Raw genomic sequence first — 20,061 nt, 5'->3', positions numbered from 1 at the left:
TAGTCAAGGCAGCTAACCTTCCCCACTGCCCAACTGTGACCCCAACTCACTTTAATCCACTGAGATTTACAGGAATTTATAAAATCAGAACAACTTGCTTGACCTGCAGATGTCTCACAGAACCTTAGCACAGCAAGTGAAAGGCCTACTTTGTGTCACTGAGGTTTACACACAGATGTGACTTCCTATTACTCACAGACTCCTGTATCAAGACCCCAATTGCACCTGCATGGCTTAATTACCCTAACAAGCCTCACCTGGGCCCTTGGCCAATGAACTCTCTGCCATTGGTCCAGGAGCTGCTTTTAGGTTCCAGGGTGGGCAGTTGCTTCTGGTTTGAGTTATGTTGTAGGTAGCTTCATCTCCACGTCTCTCTGCTCCAAGTTGTTGGATGGTCTTCCTCTGTCTTAGGATGTGATTCGTCTCACTGGACTGCCAACAGAACCTGCTCCTACTACCAACCTGGCTCTGTTTGGGTACCATTGGACTGTGATCTAGCTAGAGATACTATGCTTTGGGTACTTTCAGCTCCCAGATTGTCCTCCTTCATGGAGCAGCTGTGGTCTTGCTTCCCTCTGGTATTGGTAAGTGACTTCATCTTGGAGGGAAAAGGGTTCAGAAGACTAAGCAGTGTTTGGTTGTTTTCTTCAGCAGCTGCTGACCCAAAAATTTGTCTGTGCATTTTTGCTTCAGTTGTGGAAATCAAAGGATTCAGAGCTAGTGATCACTAATAGGAAATGACAGACAGATTCCTAGTTTTTTACATGTGGGAAAGAAGTGTTCTTTGCTTTATTCACTTGTTTCTGCTCTCTCTGACACCAGTATCTTAAACAAGTCTGTCTTACAAATGAGCAGCTAGAATTTGGGCTCCTAAAGAAGCTGCAATGAAGCATATATGTGAGCATTAAAGTGTGTAGAGAAATCTGTGTTATAGATGAAAAATGGTGAAGTTGAAGGTATGCATATGGTTCCTGGGGGGAGGGAAAATGTACATTTTACAGTGTCACTAACCTGTGGAGCTCATTGCTATCTAATAACTTAGAGGTCAAAAACTCAGAAGAATTCAGAAATAGAAGGGATATTGGAACAACCAGCAAGAGCATCTACAATTATATCAAGCAAGTTAATGCATAAAGTCTACAAACCTTCATGCTTGAGGTTATCAGCTGACTGATGGCATTGAGGAGGGAACTATTGGCAGGTTGTTAATTGCATAATTGCATGCTTTCCTCTGCAGCATTTCATGTTGCTCACAGTTGGAGTCAGGATCACGCACCTCATGGCCTGTAGATGTGATCTGGTCTAGTAGTTGTTCTGCTTCTTTGCTCATTTTGTGAGATACCCAGAAAGTAACAACAGGGGATGCATTCAGAACATGGAGAGTGAGGTGGCAGCAATTTAGTGGCAGATGAAAGTATTTGTATACTGATGCGTTGACAGCTGCTTGAATTGTGCACAAACACAATATATGAAGCTGTGCACTGAAGAGGTGAGTGTCACACATTTCTAAACAGGGCCTGTCTTGCTGTGGTGTTCTCTCACTCCTGCTGCTTATTTTCCCACCTCCAGTCTTAACAATAAAATTCAGCAATCTGTGAAGTGCTGTAAAACCAGCTTCCAGGTTTGGCTGTTATGTGCAAACTTGCTCTTTTGCTGGCTGTCCAAGGTTCCTGTAGGTGCAGGGTGGTGCAGCAGGAAATGGAAATGGGGCCAAGGCTGTGAAACCAGGCCATGCTCAGGGCTGTGTGAGGAAGGTGCTGTACTAAAGACTAAAGATGATAAACAGAAGTGAGAACTCAAGGAACAAGTATGTAGTCAGTGTCAGACCCAGGACAAGGGAACTGAGTGCTTGATCTCATTGCATATGCCCCAAACATTTATTAAGACTGCAAAAGGCCAAGGAGAATGTAAATGAAAAGAGCAGGAGAAATTCCCTCTGTAGGGATAGAAGAACAACTTTCCTTATAATGTAGTTTTCCTAGGTTAGGAGGAATGCTAGAAGAAAATGTTTAGGTTCTTTCTAGAATTTTCCTTCAGACAATAGTGGGTTCTAAAAGGAATATTACTGTATTTTTTTTCTATTGTCCTCTTCTGAGGCTCTAACAGGTTCTGCATAACACCCCAGCTTGCCTCTATTTGTATTGTACTCACATTTCCCAGCCATGTCTCAAATGGGATATGAAGAAGGAAAGTAGAACTTGCCCTGAAAGTGTCACCCCTAATTAATATCCTCCAAGGCAGCTCCCTAATTAGTATGCAGATCTAGTTTCAGTGCAGCTCGTTAATGGGCTCACTCCTCTGAGAATGGTAATTAGGTATGACACTGATGTACTACAGTGTTACGGGAACTTGCCACAAGGCTGGATCCACTGGACAGGCTAGTGGCACAAGCAGCAGCCACCATGCTAGGAGAACAGGCCGTGCTTGGGCAAATCTATTTTGGGGAAGAGCAGAGAAACAAGAAGGGGCAATCTGACATAGTAGAATAAAGAAGCCCAACATATGATCAGATATGTCTGATAAATCAAGTAAGCAAAAAACATTGCTAGCTTATCCTAGATTCTCTCCACCTGTATCTTCTCATGCTCATCACTCGTGTGCTGCACCACCTTCCTTCTTGCTGAAGTATTCTCATGTTGTTCTGCCCAGCTCTGAAAAAGCATACCAGTTTTGTCTGTAGTACTCCTATGTTACTGTTCCTGGTCTTCTCATGACTGAAAAGGTGTTTGGTAGTCTTACAACACTGGCAGTAAGGGACAGTCATTCTGCAGAAGTGTTCCTTACAAAATATTTAATGTCTCTTGCTGTAATCTGCTTGAACATATCTAAAATGTTGGATATATGAGTAAAAGTCCTCCAAGACCTTCCACACTACTAGACTCACAGAGCAAGAGGATAAACTGGGGGGGGGGGGAAATCTTTTTTCCCTAACAGGTCAGAATGAAAATGCTGGATCCCAACATGCTAAGCTCTCAAGTGTGTGAAATTACAAGTCTCTGAATCAGCGAGTCAGCACTGATTTTGACAAATCCTAGTTTTTTGAGGACCTCTTTTCTGCTTCCTGCAGTTGTTCGTATATGTAGCCTCTATCAGTGTTTCTAAGCACGCTGCCAGGCTCATCTCTTGCAGCAATCATGACCATGCTCTCAGATGTGCAATATTTCATCCTTTGAGTACCACAGTCTCCTGAGTGTACAGGCACCATTGCATTCTCCATATACTCTAACCCTCTTTTCTGTGCTGCACAGTGAAAAAAAAGACTTCCACCAAGCAGAAAGCTTCCCTTCTAGCTTATAGCCAGGGCCTGAGACTATCAGCATGGTACAGAGGAATCCTTGATGCAAGTTTGTTTTTTTTCCCCCCAGAACCTTTTTCAATGTAGTCATGAATTGTCTGTCTTCCCACAGTATTAGTCAAACCTTACTAAGCAACGAGTAAGAGAAGCCTCTGGAAGTGGGATGTCTTCTGGGTAGAAATAATCCATTATAAGCCTAAAGCTTAGAGTTTGTTTAGCATGTTTTTAGAAAACAGTAAATGAAAGGTCTGAGCCCAGGGAAGTCAAGAAGTGAAGAGAAACCACATAAAGGAACTGAACTTAAAGCGTGTTTTCCCTTTAAAGCACTGGTAGGGTAAGGCTGAGAAAAATGGAGCTGAGTAGGTGAACTTTCTGTACAGCCGGGGATATTCAGGATTTCTTAGCAATAGAAGTAACTTTAAGGGTGCCTGTGAAAGAGGTTTGGTTGCTTGCATATGAATCCCCTTTGTCTTCTGAACAATGCACAGTGAAACTCTGTAGTGTTTTTCTGCTCTTTGCTTCAAGAATATATGTAAAAAATATCAGGACTGTTGAAGCTGTGCTTTCCTAGGTTTGCTGAAGGATTCACTGTTGGACTAATTAATAGGTCCCTTTCCATGTTTAAGTATTAGCAAAGGGTTCCTACCCCTCCCATTAAACAAGACACTGGAGTAAGGTAAGCTGCTGAAATGCTAGGATTTTCAATTCTGAATGCTACAACAAACCAGATAAATTCATGTTCAGGTCATAAACAACTGGCTTAATATTAACATCCCAAGCTGATTTACCATCCTTTGTGCTTAGTGAATTGTCAAGCACAGACAAAGCAGTAGCTCTATCATCTGAATGCTGTTCTTGTCAATATGCCTTAGAGCAAATGAGCGTGGAGTAGTTAGGGCTTCAGCCCCTCACTGGCATCTCAGAAACAAATAATAGCATTAAGATAAATGCTTGGTCTAAATGCACAGCATTTGCTTTTCTCTGAGGAATGGATAGCTGCCACAGTATTTCTCAAGCTCACGGCTTTGTAGCCATGAGGACTTCTGATCCCACTTTGTCTGGGCTGGATGGTCAGACGTCTGTGCATGCCCTCATGTGCCCTGACTGTGTCCTTGAACCTTGTGCCAATCCTAAAACCTTTTCCCAAGTCTCTTGTACAGATCACTGGAGGAGTATGAATTGCTAACCTGACCTTTTGTCCCCTTAACGCATTGTCCCAAGACAATTTCATAGAAGAGACATTTCTGTTGCCCTCGGATATTTCATAACTTTAAATATTTTATAACAAATTAAATGTTAATTGTGTGCTGTCCAGGGGAGAAAATCATTGTAGTATTCAATTAACATTTAATATATTAGCCATCAAATATTTAAATTGTTCCTATCCAATGGGTGTCTTTCCTCTGCATTTTCTGTGTGGACCCCTGACTTCCTTCCACAGAACTTTTCACCACGATGCTGTAACAGAATAACTTTAAAAGGGAGTGGGGGCTGTGTGGGGAGGGAAGATCATGTTTCTTCCCGTGTTTCCTTTCTTTTGAACCTTTCCAGCACAATATAAAAGCTCTGGATACTGGCATAAGGGAAAAGCAACAAGCTGATGGCCCCTGCAGTATTGCTTTGCTGTTCTGTTATCTCACCCTGACTACCAGTTATGACATCTTTGAGAAGGTGCCTAGAGATCTCTTAATTATACAGTTGCCTCCTTAAGTCACTTCAGTGCCTCTTCATTGTGCTGTGCATCAAAATTGGCCTCTGTTCTCAGGGCCCTACATCTCATGGCTCCTGCTTATGTTTCCAATTGAGTTTGCTTTTACAGCTTCTCCCCTTGATCTGTCCTTGGTGATCTCTTCTTTCAACTTCTCCCTTCACTGACAGGTCTGTTTTTGTTCCTGTCACCCTTATGTGCTTTTAATACCTTCCTGTAAGGTCTGTTCATCAAGCTGCTGTTTTATGCTAAAGCTAGCAGACCTTTTCCCCATCCCCTACAAAGAAATGAAAAAGTTCATTGGTTACAACAACAAAACAGATGTGTCTGTGGGGAAGAGATGATAAAAGTCACTGCTTGTGAAGTTTGTACGTAACACAGGTGGCATGTTAACTAATAGCAGGATTAGGTTAATTCTGTGGAGCAATGTGTATGCATTAGTAAACAAGATATGTTAACCCTGTGAAACCAGGTATATAAAAAAAAAAGACTAGGGGATTGACTGGGGGATGTGTCATGTGCTGGACTGACTAGGTAAACAGTTCTGGTGTCTCGGTTATTAATGGACTGAACGTTGTTGGAACACTATCAGGGACATCTTTTTGGGAGGCAGGTGGAAGATCTGCCCTGTCTTCTGTTTTGAGAGGGGTTTCATCTCAGTGGACAGCCAGATGTGGAAATTTTGACCTTGATGCAAGATGCCCATGGTGGTCCCCTTGTGAGGTGTTGAGTTACAGTGGGAGAACTGATGCAGAACCCTTCAAACAGCTGACCCTGTCTGGATTCTGATTGTAAGCCAGCTTTGTGTGGTCCTCAACGTGATCCCAGATATGTGATATTTCCCACATTCTTTGGAGAAATAAAGTTATCAGTTTTTCGGTCTTTTGTTTCGTTCTCAAGTGTGATGCAAGCATATGGTTTCCTAGCTGGCCTCGTGGAGCCTAAACTGGTGTGTTGCTCCTTGCTGCACTGCCCTCTATAAAACAGAGCAAGTTGAGTGTATTTTGGGGTGCTCATTCCAGGTCTTGTTTCAGTTCTGGGGTCCAGAGGTCAAAAACTGAAAATGGCAAGGTCCACTATCAGATGCAGGGACAGGTATGCTCTCCTGTGCAGAGAAGGCACTGCATGTATATTTAGCTTATCAAAGTGAAGGGTCTTGATTATGGAATAAAGCTGACAAGGGAAGAACATCTGGTTAAAGGCAGCTCTTTAATCTTGCAATAAAAGGTGTGAAGAGAACTATGAGAAATGGAAGGTGGAAGCTAGGCAAACTTGGAGTGGAAATTAGATACAGATGAATAATTAGTTGCTGGAAGAGCTCAGTTGCAAGGTGAGGGAATTCACCAGCACAAGTCTCCAGTCTGGCCTTGGCAGACTTCAGTGTGGGCTGCATGGCATGAGCCAGAATTTATGGGTGTGATGCAGGAACTGTTGGCTCAGGTTGTGCCCTGTGCTCTGTGGAAGATCAAAATATCCTCAGTTGCTCTTGTTTGTATCTGGGTAACAAAAGATGATAAAATTTGCCATTCTGCAGCATGCCTGTTCTGCTTCTGCCATAGTATTCTATATTCAGAGCACTGAAGGATTTGAGGCCACAAATCTTGGCATTTCTTTGAGCTGCTCCACTATATTTGCCTGCCTTTTCATCTTGGTCAGGTGAGCCAGGTTGCTATATGCAGATGGTGCTTAATTTAGGGTATAAACACAAGGTCATGGCTTTAGGCTGTTTCTCTTGAACTCTGATTTCCAGCACTAGAAGCCTGTGTTTAAGTGGCAGTGTCCCTGCTGTGGGGCAGAGTATTCTCTGTGCCTATCTTAACCCCCCTCACAGCTGTGAGGTTGGGTCTCCTGACTTTTACTGCTATGCCTGCCTTTCCTTCCAGGGGAAAATGGGGTGCTGGGGAGGCAGGGAAGAAAAGTGCAGCCTCTGAGCTCATTCCAAGAACTGGGACTGCAAATGCTGTAGTGTAAGCATGGGTGATCTGAGGTTAACTCCTATAGCCCCTCCTCCTCTTACTTCTTCAATAAATTGCCCACATCTTCCTGATGGTCTTTTTAAAGTAGAACAGATCAATTATATAGAAATAGATATGTAGTACTCTAAAATAACAAGCCCTTAGAAACAGCACATTGAGTCTGCAATGCTGTTTGCAGAGTAGGAGCTAATTGGTGTGAAACTGCTATTTACAAACAGTTTATCTCCTTGCCTGTAGGTTTCTGGGAGGGAAGAAATAGTTATGTTTGAAAGGAGGGGATGCTCTTTGCAAAGTGCTATTTCTGAGAGAAATAAAATCAGAAGCCTTTTTTTTTTTTTTTTTTTTTCTGGCTTTGACAGTCAGAGATGCTTCTGCTACAGACTCCAGTCTCAACTGTTCTATATCTGTGCAGTATGATATGTATTCTATTTCCTTAAGGGCCACAACTTCTGTATGCAGTGTGTGAAGATGCTTGAAGGTAGCTTTTAGGGGCTCAGAAGCTTCCTAAAGACTTGCACATATGTTTCATGTCTATTTTGGTGGGACCTGCTTTGGGACTGTCTCACCCATTTTAGGGTGAACTGGGAGCAGAAGGGAGAGGGTGGATCAAATATTGTGATGCTCAGTGCTCTCTGCCACCAGGAACTAGGAGGAAAATTGGGGATTTACGTGATAATCACAGAACTGAGGAGCCTGGAGCACTAGTGGGAAGTTTCACTATCTGGAGAAGGTGTAAATGTGGAGAATATACAAGGAGCACTGTCAGCTTTCCAGATCTCCTCACAAAAGGTGGAGAAAGCTTTAATGTTGTTTTGAGGTAAAAACTCAGGGAATAGGAACAGCTTGCCTATGAAGCACACATGAGAAGTGCTGAGAGTAGTAATGAGCACATACTACTTGCATGTGTATTTGTCTGTTGAAAGCAATGCAGACCTTCCTAATAACAGAACAGATCTCTGGTACTTCTAGGAGCCATTGCCAGAATTCGGCTTCATTTAGGGGAAATGCATTCCCCTAAGTACTGTTTTTTCTTCAGCCATTCCTTCAGACTGTGGAAAGCAAGTTGGGACAGCATCTAGACTGTTCTCCATGGGGAAGCTTCCAGTTTCCTTCAGTGTGCTTTCCTGTATCAGGAATAAAGAGCCAAGATATATCTTTTCTAATGTTAACAGCCTTGGTGGGAATCCTTCTGTGAAACCTCTTTTTTCTGAAATTGGAGGCATATGGGAAGGAGCAGTTCTTGGTCAGATGATAGATCTATGCATTGGGGAGAAAAAAAGCTTTACTGCTCTAAAGGGGCCTGTCTATAGCTAGAAAGAGGACTTAACTGCACATCCATTTCTCATGCATTAATGCTATCAAGACAACTACAGCTGGGGTGCAAGGCAGGACAGTAAAGCTGCTATCCTCGGTTGGCAGCTCTGGACTGCATTTACTTCTCCAGTCTCCCCTGATCCTCTCAGGCTGATCTCTTTTAGTTTGTCATTTCCTTCCCTGTGTGTTTTCAGGCTGGCTGTCCCCTCAATTACCACTTCATTGTCTTTTTGCCTCTAGAGGTGGTGCCTTCACTTGTGCAGAGGGGACCCTAGGGTACTTTCCTCATGCATGCTACCACTCGCTTTGTTGGAGCATCTTTATCTAGTAAGACAGGCACTGTCTTGGCTCCTGCACTGCTTTTGGTTCTGTACCACATCTTTCCATGCTCCCTGACTTCATCCTCTCACCCTTGGGCCACCTTTTTTCCCTGAAAAGCACAAAATTAACACTACCCTTCCTTCTGATGCTGACAGGAAACCCATTTTTCCTACCAGGACTGTAGAAGGGACCTACCTATTTTCATCCCTCAATCTAGTTTCACAACTGCACCCATCTTCTAAATGTAGCCATATGCTCTGAGCTGCAAGGACACTTTGTCCCATCTTTGCTTTGTATTTTAGACTGTTTGCTCCACAGGAGAAGAACTGTGCCTCTCTCTTCTGTGCAGCATCTGGCAAACCGAAGGCACCTGGCATACTGTCAGTACTTAACAGAAATTAAATAGTAATAATACAAAGATACCTAGAGAGATTAGAGACTTGGTACAAAAACAAATGAAGATTCAACTTGGCAAAAATGAAAGTTAATGTGTCTGGCAGTGATGGGAGTGTGGAGAAATGTAGCCCTCTATGAATATTTGAAGTGTGTAAACACCAAGTGGAGAAGGAATTAGTTATGTGTGTTGGGCAGAGCTAGCAGTGATGGAAAGAAATCAGAATGAGAAAACCCTTATGGTGAAGTTCATTGAGCTATTAAATAGTTTCCAAAGGAAAGACTAGAAATTACTTTGCCTGAGATGCAATAAAAATACTATAACACAGACTGAAATTCTGGGACCATTCAAGTCAGTGAGGAAATTCGCTCTGACACCACTGAAGCCAAGATTCCCTCCCCAGATAAACATAAAAGTGAATTGGCAGAAAAATTGACCTGTGATTGAGTGTTTGCTGTTTTCAAAGCTGTTTTGATAGTTTCCCACCAATGCAATATATAAAGGTGGCTTAGGAGAAAATATCAACATAAAATACCAAGTATGGCATTGTGTATAAATAAGACCAGTGTTTTACAGATTCAGGGCATTATGTTATTCTACATAATCACAGCATGCAAACATCTGCAGAGTATGCAAATAATATATGAAGGTATTTAGAATCAGCACCATATAGATTCTTGGGGAATTGATAGAGAACAGTGGTTTTCAATCTTTTTTTTTTTTTTTTAATTTGCAAATCCCTGCAAAATTTCCTGAGACTGAGGACCCCTGTATGGTAAATTAACATATGAGTTTTACTCTTAGTTAATCTTTAAGGGAATTGTAGAAGTATTTCATGGGTCTCCAGGGGAGCAGAATTAGTGTGAAAGCCCTCTCTCTGGGTTATACTCAGACATGATGTATGTTTGTAAGGTGATCATACTTAGCTGTGTTTTGATGTATTTCTTTTGATGTATTTGATGTGGGTTTTGAAATGCAACTTTTTTGGTTGTCAGAAAGCCTTGGCTTACGTAAGGAGCTTAATACACAGTGCAAACTGCATGTACTTGCTGAGGCAATCGGCTCCGGGGCGGATGCGTTCTGTAGTGGAGCAGGGGATCAGTGTGGGGGTTCCTTAGGACCCAAGGACATCAAGGACCCAGGGAGTCCCTCCTGAAGGGCGGAGGGGTCCAGGAAGTTTGGGTGCTCCTCGGGAAGGAAGTCTGAAAAGTGCAGGAGCAGGCTTCACCCATGTGCTGTGAAATGAGCTGGAGGGGAAGATCATTGGTGTGGCTGAACATGGAATGTCTGCTGGGTATCCAGGAGAAGAGTTCATGTTCAGTGGAAGAAGGGACAGGCAACTTGGGGGAGAGTATGAGGAAGTTGCCAGCATATGCAGAGACAAAATCAGAAAGGCCAAAGCCCAGCATGAGCTCAACTTGGCCACTACGGTTAAGGATAAAAATATTTTTACAAATATATAAATGGTAAGAGGAGGGCCAAGGAGAATCTCCATCCTTTACTGGATGCGGGGGCTAACATGACAGCTGAGGATAAGGAAAAGGCTGAGGTTCTCAATGACTGTTACATCTGCCTTTACAAGCCAGTCTACTTATATTTGGGGTTCTCAGCTTCCTGACCTGGATGTCTGGAAAAAGGAGCAGAAGAAACCACAGACAAGTCAGGTGGAAACAGACCTGCTGCTCCACCTGGACTGTCACAAGTCCATGGGGCCAGATGGGATCCACCTGAGGGAGCTGGCAGATCTGATTGCCAAGCTGCGTTTCTTCATCTGTCAGTGGTCATGGTCATCCAGAGAGGTCCCAGATGACTGGAGGCTTGCTAATGTGATGCCCATCTATAATGAGGGTTATAAGAAGGACCTGGGGAACTACATGCTTATTGGCCTGGTTTAGTGGGTGATATTGGTGGTAGGGGGATGGCTGGACCAGATGATCTTGGAGGTTTTTTCCAACCTTCATGGTTCTATAATTCTGTGATACCTACATTTCTCTACTCATTGCAGCTCCAAACCTTGATATGGAGTTTACCTGCAGCTGAAGATTTTAATCAAAGCAGCAGTTGATCTTGGGTAGGGGTTAGTGATCTCAGCTGCTCATCACCAGAAGTTACCAACTTCTGTTGGCATAGCTACATGTGTAATTATTTCTTGACAAAACTGATACCTAAACTGAATAGTTAGGGAATGATTATTCATGTGCTTGTCAGGAGATCAGACATTAGAAATTCCAGCAGTGGATAAGTGGCAGGATTTGGTTATTTGTTACTCCCCCAGGTGAAGCCCCCATAGGATGTGTGAGCACCATCCAAGGTGAAGAATGTTGGTTTGTCTGCCTGCTGAATAACAGACCTTTTTTGACACATTGTCATCTTGAGTTCTTTCCAATATGAAAGTGGGAGCAATAGGCAACAGGTAGGAAGCTGTAATCAAAAGCTCCTGACCTGGAGAGATGAGAGTAGTATGGTCTGCAGCTACTGAGGGCCATCATGACAGCTGGCAACAGAAATTCTGTCCTGGAGGCACTTTTGACATTTCAAAATTTTATTTTGTCACAACCTGGGATGAAAAGCCCTGGTTGGTTTACTGGCTTGATTTATGAAATAGGCATAAGATGTTTTTAGTTTAGTTGCAACATCAATATTTTAAAGGTATCTGAAGTATTTTGTGAAATGTATTTACACTCAGAGGGGCTTTGATAATATTGAGCGAGTCTTTATGCAGTTAATGTATTCATGCAGACACAATGAAGTTCAGTTCTGTCAGAAAATGGTGATCTGACAAGACTGTTTTGAAGATTTCAGCTCTGGAATATAAAGCTCCTCCTCCCCCTGAGACAAAGAACACCAAGCATGGTTAAAGAAGGAGGGGATTTGTTATGCTACCACCGCACTTAGCAGCTCAAAATGAGTATGTTTTGATTTCTTTTTATGCTACACCTATTCTTTTTCACATCATTCTACTATCTTGGGAATGGTGTGAGCCCCTCCAAAGGGACCAAGTCATAAGAAAACAAAAGCTGAGTATTGAATTAAAAAATACATAGGAAATAAGAGGCAACTTTTTATAATGGGTACACATTTGCTGTGGGATCTTACTGAAGAGAGTGGCTAGTGCACTGGAGTCTTTGAGCTAGAGTGGGCATCCGAGAGATAATCCAAGATGTACTGATGGTATTGAACTTTGTGGTAGTTGCTTGCACTTGGGGTGGGGGGGGAGAAGTAAAGTTGCTTCATTACAAATATTGTCTAAAAAATTACTGTCTAAAATTCAGACATCTAATGTAGGAAGCCTGTGCTAACATGTAGTGAACTAATGTGATTCTGAGTGCACAGGGCTGATAAGTAGGAGGTATGTGGCAAACTGCTTTAATGCATTGTCACGGAGGCACGGGGCAGAGTTACCAGGATAGCCTTTATGGTCTAAACTTTGGTTGTGGAGTTGGAATTTTAATGTTGAAGTTTTCTGTGGAAAGCCTAGAACAAGTGATGGGGAGGGGGGTAGAGATAGGGGGAAGAAAGGCAATTTCTGGGCTGCTTGCCTGTGTTTTTTCCAGCTGGAAGGTTTGTATGGAGGACTTTGTTGAAGTGGGAATGGTGGCAGCTCAGATATTAGAACTGTTTGATTTCTTAATCTTTACAGCTCAAGATCATAGTCATTGAATTTTGTGGTCCTGACAAAATATTCTCTTTCTTGGAGAAGGTCAGATAGCTACTTGGCCTTCTCTCCTTGAGATGACCTCCAAACTAAAACTGTTACAAGTTTCCACTGTTATCTTTCCAATAATTCAAAATTATGTTACTCTCACAAATTAACTGAGTCCCTGGCCCTGTCCTTGCCCTCGGCTCCTGATGGATTTTATCATTTAATGAAGCCTGATTCATTTTTTCCCCAAGTTTTATCATTTATTATTAATTTTAAACTTTTCTGGGTTCAGAGAGATCGTGAGGTTGCACAGTAAGGCCATGCTGTATTTATAAACCTGCTAAAAATTTACAAACAAGAGATAATGTGCTCATCCCTGTGGCACTAAGTCATTGCATGTGGGGAATCAGTAGACACAAATGGCACCACTAAATCATTGTACAGCGGGTTATGAAGACACAATATTAACTCTTTAGTTGGCAATGGAAAGACTCGCCTTTGTACTTATTGTTACTGATACTTGTGTTGTAGTTGATCCCAAAACATGAGTTGGGAGCCCTATTAGGTGAGGTGTTGTGCAGATTGCACAAAGGGAGAGGGAGAATACAGCTGATGTGTTTTACTCCTAGAAGTGCTGATGAATTGCAATCATGGAGACTAATTAAAGCATCTGGATAGATAGATAAAATGGACATAAAACAGATTTAATTGACAGAGTGTGGGGGAGGGTTTGACAGTTAATTAATGTTTTTAATCAGTTGTGGATTTACAGGAGGAAAGGGGAAGGAGGAGGAGGCTGACGGGGCCTTAGTCCTTGCTTATAGCAATACCTGGAGCTCCTGGGGTCATGTGTAGCTAGTGTTCAGGTAGGTATCTATCCTCTCCAGTCTTATTGTGGTTGCTTTTGTCTTCAAAAATTTTATGTACAAACTTTATCTGTTTTTCCATTTGCTGTCCCCTGTGCTTCTGCAAGGGATGTACAGACACTTTTAGAAAACTCCCATGGTTCTTGCCATGCACATCAGAGACAGAAATAGACCAAGGTCCTAAAGGTCTGCAGACCACAAGTTGAAAGCCACTCATCTGGTAAATGGCAGGCATTATACATACATATGTTAGAAATATCCCTTAGTGTTATTCTCTCACTTGTGTGTTATGAGGAAGTCCTGAAGATGTGTCCCTTCACTGAGGTCTGCTAAGGCAAAGGATATAGTAAATAAAAGCATCTGTGGTCTCTAGGCTTTCAGGGAAGAAAAGTTAGTAGTTGGCCCCAATGTGAACGGGGAACTCTATTTTCAGTGAGCTTTCCACAAATTATTATATTTCTAGCCTCTAATAAGAAGGGGGAACCATTGCAGCAGGCATTAATGCAAGACAATGTAATTGTATTATTCCAGAACTCATAAAACCAAATAGGTCTTAGCATTTGCTAACAGTTGCCAGTGTTAACATGTTTTTTCAGGTATATATAATATTTCCATTGCTCATCATATTAAACAAACAAACAAAAAAACCTCAGAAGCAATTCTGAAAAATAAATATCCAATAGCAACTGTGATACAGAAATTACATGCATGACTCCAAGTCCCAGTACTGATGTGGTCCTGAGGTGCTTGCCTTCATGAGTCTTCATGAGGTTCCATATTACCTTCATGCTAGGGGTGTAGAAATGGATGGATAAAAATGAGAAATGACTTTACCAAAGCAACTTAAATACAAGCTGAGATGAAATCCAAACAAGGGTAACAGGAACATACCATGCAATTTAGAAAATCCTTGCTATTCAAACCTACTGTAGCCTGATCATTCAGGGCTCTTCTGTGATGTACAGAAGATTGCCGTGCAGAGATGCTAAACTGATACTGATCAATTTTTTTCTAGACGGGAAAACAAAGCATCTTGCTGATGCAAGCTCTTCTGTTTTGGAGATCTGTTGTAAGAACTGCACAACGCTATGCAGTGTCAAGCTGGTACATCCAATCAATTGGAGATCACTTGGAAGTCTAAGACTTCTGTGCAGACAATAAGGATAACAGATACCCTTAGATATTTATAGCCTCTCCCACAACAATCTTCCTTTATTATGGAAAATCTATATGTGGGTAGCATTTAAAAAAAATCATCTAGACCAATAATCCCCAGCAATTGTGCTGGTGATTTCTGCATCTTTGTATAAAAACTTAATGTTGTATGTGCATTCACTGAAAAAGTTTCTTTGTATATTTGGGATTGAACCAGTGATTCCATCGCCTTGCTCTGTGTAATTGGGCACTGCTCAAAGGTGATATAAATGATGCTGTATGTTACCTGGCAGCAGCTTAGTGTAACTTACAAGACCGTACAGTCAGGAAATAAATGATGCAGGAGCAAAGGCAGCTCAGTGAAAGGTGTAAGACAAAGTGAGAGTGGGAGGTTCTTTATCTTAATTCTACTTGGTAGTTGCTTTTCTATCTACCCAGTTCTATTGGCCTGTAAATTACAACTACTTATCAACCAGAGGTAAAATGCAATATCATTTCAGTCACTTTGAGTTTGACCCAAAGTGTTTATATCCGTGAAAAAAATGAATGATTGCCATTTATTTATTTATTTTTATAAAAATGATAGGCCATGGTGCAAGAGGAATAAGCCTCAGCTGACATTCACAGCTGTTCTTTTATGTGGGAGGCAAGCAAAGTGAAAACAGTATGACATGCATGACACTGCTGGACAGTATTTTGGAATCTGCAGTTAATCTGCTCAAGGGGGGAAAAAAACACAGGCAGAATGCACTGCTTAGCAATAAAATACATCAATACACCCAACATCACCACATCAATGAACAGCGATTAAATTTATAGCTCTAGCTTCACAGTTATTCTGCCTGCAGGCCCCCAGGGTAGCCTCAATGTCCTCTGCTTCCAGTCCAAACTGGTACAACCATGCTGCTTCTGTCATCCAAAGAAGGAAGAAAAAGACATTTTCACAACAACTCTTCTATATTCAAACTAAGTATAGAAACACTGGTAATTTTCCTAGGAAAGGCTCAATGGGGAAGGCTCTCCCATCACTTAGAGATCATTTCCTTAAACCTCAGGAAAGGATTAAATTCTTTACAATGAACAGCTGTGAAGCAAGAAGGAGGCAGGAGGAGCTGTGATTCTTATGTCTTTGAGGCTTTGTTGTATCACCCACTGCTTCAACACCCCTTTCAGAGAAAATGGGAGTTGTGTTCTTACAAGTCTGCAACCAAGATCAACATTTACAGCAAAGGCTTCTGCTTTTAGATACCTCTAATTTCTGGCTGTGACATGATAGCTACCATTCAAGCCAATTCCTGCAATGTGTAAAAAGAACAGATGTGCCTCATTTTGGGTTCTAAGTTTAAGGGAAAATTATGGGAATGGATCAACAAATGGACTATTTCTTCAGGTACACTGAGGTCTTGCTTAAGATTTTGTCCTCGGAAGAGTTGCATGCCTCTACTCCAAACTTGTCTTCAAAGATGACCATTTCTCTCCCTTTTCTGTAGACAGAGGCTGTCTGACAGCTGTATATCCTAGGCAGTTTTTGATTCACATCTGCCTTTTGAATTTAGATACCATAATCAGTGAAGTCATTGTGGCCACCTTTATGTAGATGGATATTCAGAATCAGAGAATGATTTGGGTTGGAAGGGACCTTAAAGATAATCTAATTCCAGTCCCCCTGCCATGGGCAGGGACACCTCCCACCAGACCAGGTTGCCTAGAGCCTCATTCAGCCTGACCTTGAAATTTTCCAGGGATGGGGCATCCACAGCTTCTCTGGGCAGCCTGTGCCAGTGCCTCACCGGCTTCTGAGCACAGAATTTCTTCATAATATCTAACCTAAATCTATCTTCCTTCAGTTTAAAGCCATTACCCCTTGTCCCATCACTACATTCCTTGACAAAGCATCCATCCCCAGCTTTTCTGCAGGCCCCCTTCAGGTATTGAAAGGCTGCTATAAGGTTTCCCCAGAGCCAGGCTGAAGAATCCCAATTCCCTCAGCCTGTCTTCATAGCAGAGGTGCTACAGCCCTCTGATCATCCTTGTGGTCCTCCTATGGACTTGCTCTAATAGGTTCATGTCCTTCTTGTGCTGGGGTGCCCAGAGCTGAACATGTCACTCCAGGTGTGGGGTCTCATGAAAACAGAGTAAAGCGGGACAATCACCTCCCTTGGCCTGCTGGCCATGCTTGTGTTAATGCAGTCCAGGATATGGTTGGCTTTCTGGGCTGCAAACGCATGTTGCTGGCTCATGATTTGTTTCTCATCAATCAACACCCCGAGGTCCTTCTCAGAGCTTCTCTCAATCCATTCTCCACCCAGCCTGGATTTGTGTTTGGGATTGCCTCAGCCCAGGTGCAGGACCTTGCACTTGGGTTTGTTGAACTTCATGAGGTTTGCACAGGCCCACCTCTCAGGCCTGTCATGGTCCCTCTGTATTGCATCCCTTCCATCCAGCGTGTTGATCGCACCACACATTTTGGTGTCATTGGCAAACTTGCTGAAGGTGCACTCAGTGTCTGTGTCACCAACAAAGATGTTAAACAGCACCGGTCCCAATACTGACCCCTGAGGAACATGACTTGTCAAAATTAGGTTACCTATTAAAAAAAAAAAAAAAATAACTTGAGATTTCACAAGGATAAGCACATGTCAACACTGGTGTTCAAAAGCATTTGGGCTGTAACTGAAGTGGCAGAGAAAATTAAGAATGTGAGGTTGAATTACCTATAACAGATTGATTGGGATAACAAATCAGTCCTACAAAAGGAGAGCTATAGGACTCCATTCTGCATCTCTGTATATTACCTATTAAGTCTCTGATAGAACAACAGTTTAGAGGGAATATACCAGTTAATTGGGTATCACCCATGTCATGGCTCTTCCTCTGTGGTCTCCAGTTCAGGTCTGTTCAAAGTGTCAGAGAATATGGTCTAGGGGTCCTTAAATTCACCAAAACTTAAAGCTCCTAAATTGTAGTGAAAAAAGAGTATACTCTGTTACATATGAAAAGAACAATTTATGTATCATTTGATCAATGATGATAGCATGCCATAAATGGATTACAGCTGATTCTATCTATATTAACTTTCATAAAGCACCCAGCACTGTAGGATTTAAGCAAGGAAAGATCTGGTCTACAGATATAAATTCATGCATTATTTTGAAATTAAATAAAAGCCAAAATAGATGTTATGTGAGGCAGTGGCAAATTTTCTGCTTGACAGCAGCAAAGAGCAGCTTATTGTTTACTAAATATTTGTACTGGATTTTCAGCATACAGAGCGATCATAAGCAAGAGATACAAGCACAAAACAAACAAGAAAGTGAGAGCATACAACAGAAAGCAAAGCAAATCAGCGCATTACAGGATTTTCCAAAGCACAAATGATTTTCATGTAAAAAGCAAGTCTTACGCTATATGAGATAAAGAAATATTTAGCATAAATGTGCATCACCGACACTGATAACAGAAATGGATATTAGAACAGGCTGACCAGATTTTCTGGCTTTTTTTGGCTGCTGGAATTTTTCCAGTGAATTGTTAGTTTTGTAATTCTAAAGTTTTGGCAGGGAGATATCTATCTGCCTTCTTGATGATGCTGAGCCAGGGTGTGAGCTGACAGTCTCCAAGTTGGTTTAAGAGGTCTGTGGGGGAGAGGTGACTGCAGTCACCCTCTCCTCCCTGCTCTGTGTGTGCTTGTAGCTGTGCTGTTTCAAGTGCACTCCTTAGCATTGATTGCTTGTCTTACAATGCTGGATAGTCATTCACCAGGCTGTGCATCAGTGGGTCTGGAGATTACCAAGCTTTAGGAAAATGGACTTGAAAACAGTGCGTGTTCATCACAGAGCACAATATATATGACTATCTGTACCCAGCACACATGACTTTACTACCTTCAGCTGTCCTTTCTGCACATATGTGGAGATGACTGGAGAAGAGTTGGCAGAATGAGACATATGCGTGTGCTCCGGTGGCTGCGGCTATCATCTGATATATTAGCACAAACCCACCCTTCATTGGCAGTTTATGCTAATATGCCAGCCTGAACTGGAGGATTTGAGGTGCAGGCACACATTTCTTCTGCTGTACCTGCTGCTGGGGCAGTAACTTCTGGCAGAGGGACAGGGCAGACAGCTGGGGAGAGGTAACATCTTAAATCACATCAGCTAGGCTCTCTGGAGCTCATCTGTCAAATACCTTTACATGCTCAGAATGGGTGTATGCTTGCTCTGTTTTGCCTAGGACCATCAGTCATGTTAAAGAGGACAGCTTGGGCCAAGGACATGAAGCTTCACTGTAGTGTCTGCTTCTGTGTTATACATCTGTGTTACCTCTTACTGTTTCTCCCAGTTTCTCAAGAGTGTAGCACCTAGGGTTGGTGACTTGCCCTAGCCCACAGGTGTCCCTGCTGCTTCATGGCTGATGTGTTCCCTGACACTCTTCTTATACATGTGTTGATGCAGCAAGCACAGTGGGTGTTCCCATTTGGATTTTCACAGGGAGGCTTAGAGACTGAAGGAAGGTGCTAGCTATGTCTGCCCATTACTTGGGTAATCCTTAGCAAACACAGAGCATGTAACGTGTTCCCTGAGCCTTGTGTATTTCAGTGTGATGGCTGAGCAAAGGGGGCTGTGGTGGGAGCCGCCTCTGGATTGAGGCATGGTTATTCCATCACCTCTCATACCAAAAGAGTGAGCTGTGGGAACTGGGAATCTTCGGTTCAGACCTGGTGGCTAAGACCACTTCTCTTGTCTTCAGTTTTCAGTGTTTTCCTGATGGCATCTCATAACAACTTGTGCTGTAGCTTCCTAGATAGAATTGAGCATGAATTTATCTCTGCAATTTCCATATCATGTTTATTCAGAATAAGTTGTTTTTGCTTCTCTCAGCCCTGCGGGGTTAACCTGTCTTATGAAATTCAAATGTCCTCCTTTTGCTTTCTCTCTTGTAATGCGTCTTTCTCTTCCTCCCAGCTCTTTGTTGGCTTCATGGGCTGTGCTAAGCTTCGGGGTTGAAAGGGACTCACTGCCCTAGCCAGCCCCCAAGCCAACTCTGACCTCTTCATATGGACCATGTTCTGGTGTATTGCACAGTACTCTTTTGAGCACGAATGTGACACAACTAAACACTTGTTATCATGAAACCTTTTTTCCCAGTTCTGCTCTGAGAAATAATATGCCAGTGGGCCAAAGATCTAATACAGAAAGCATTAAGATACAAATTTATCCAACAGCTCAGCAATTTTCAGAGTCTTAGTAAAGGAAGCTTCCTATTTTAGGGAATATTCTATCTCTGTGTTAATGCCTGATATGTTGAACTGTTGTACAGGGCTTTGCTATCACAAAATAAGATGATAATGACAATTCCTGCCTGTGTATCTAATGATTCTTTGTGCTAC

At 42.3% G+C, this 20,061-nt stretch overlaps 1 long non-coding RNA gene across 1 annotated transcript in view; it reads left to right on the top strand.

Moving 5' to 3' along the window:
- The first annotated feature begins 332 nt into the window (after positions 1–332).
- LOC311437845 overlaps positions 333–20,061 on the top strand; it is a 94,489-nt gene continuing 74,760 nt past the window's right edge. The window contains exon 1 of the long non-coding RNA XR_014693751.1: positions 333–584. This is a non-coding gene — a long non-coding RNA (uncharacterized lncRNA). The remainder of the gene's footprint in view (positions 585–20,061) is intronic.

Source organism: Aythya ferina (genome assembly GCF_964211825.1).
Source record: "Aythya ferina genome assembly, chromosome: 1".
In the NCBI taxonomy this organism is placed as follows: Eukaryota; Metazoa; Chordata; class Aves; order Anseriformes; family Anatidae; genus Aythya; species Aythya ferina.
Note: the sequence above shows the minus strand (reverse complement) of the source record. Positions and strands in the feature narration are given on the sequence as shown.